Source organism: Orycteropus afer, unplaced genomic scaffold (genome assembly GCF_000298275.1).
Source record: "Orycteropus afer afer isolate SDZICR_OR568_19922 unplaced genomic scaffold, OryAfe1.0 scaffold00078, whole genome shotgun sequence".
NCBI classification, from domain to species: Eukaryota; Metazoa; Chordata; class Mammalia; order Tubulidentata; family Orycteropodidae; genus Orycteropus; species Orycteropus afer.
The window spans coordinates 7,779,029-7,780,269 of record NW_006921665.1 but is presented as its reverse complement, the minus strand read 5'-3'; positions in this window follow the sequence as shown (position 1 = coordinate 7,780,269).

Here is a 1,241-nt window from a genome sequence, read left to right as displayed (position 1 = left end):
TCTAACTTTTGGTCAATGGAAGGTAAGTAAAGTGATACATGGCCCAGATTATGCTCTTAAAATGCACTAGCCCCCTCTTCTTCCCTGTTTTCAATGCTACAGGCTGAAATTCAGATATGACAGTGAACCATGAGGGACTCTGAAACAAGAATGACACTAAAAACTCATTGCTGTTGAGTCGATTCCAACTCATAACAACCCTGTAGGACACAGTAGAACTGCTCCATAGGATTTCCAAGGCTGTAAATCTTTCCAGAAGCAGACTGCTACATCTTTCTCCTATGGAACGGCTGGTGGTTTGAACAGCCATCTTCACAGTTAGCAGCCTAATGCTTTAACCACTGCACTACCAGGGCTCCTAGCATGACACTAAGGATGACAAAACCACAGGGTAGTAAAAGACCTTATACCACTGAGCTGCCATACCAGCCTGGAATTTTACCAGAGAGATAAAAAGACTCTAATTTATTTTTAACCACTATTCATTTGAGTTTCTTTTTCAGCAGTCTTAATCCATTTCCTACCTAGTACACTCCTTTTGTAAAACTCAGCTAGCATTAAACAATAGCAAGGGGAAGGCAAGTTTATATTTTGTAATAAAGATGTCCAACTGCAAGATAGTTTCCTATTGCCACTCATAGGGATGCTATTAAGACAGTGCACCTGCTTCCTAACAAGAATGTTCAGCTAACGAGAGTGAGAAATGACTTCTCCATTAGACATGACAGCTTTTTGAAGTAAGGACTGAACCTCTGAAACTTCACTTTTTTCTATTTTGTCTTATAAACATCTTTCTTATAGAAAAGCTTGTTCTGAATGGTGGGATAAGGAAGAAGTATGAGTGGACAGGTCTCCAAACCACATGCTGAACCCTGTGTCTCAGTAAAGAACTCACGAGGCCATTCGCACAGCAGACCATACACTCTCCTTTTCCTATGCAAGACACAAAAACCAAACTTACTACCATTAAGTTGATTCTTACTCATGACAACCCCATGTGTTAAAGAGTAGAAGTGGGTTTTCTTGGCTGTAATCTTTATAGAAGCAGACCACCAGGCCTTTCTTCTGTGGTGTCACTGGGTGGGTTCAAGCTGCCAATCTGTAGGTTAGTAACCAGGCACAAAACATTTGTGCCCCCCAGAGACCTGCCTTTGCAGAGGCCAATCATTAAATTGGCTGATTATCTAGGTTCTAGCTTTTTTCTTGATTTTTGTTTCTGCCCTGGTATAATTTCTCCTAGT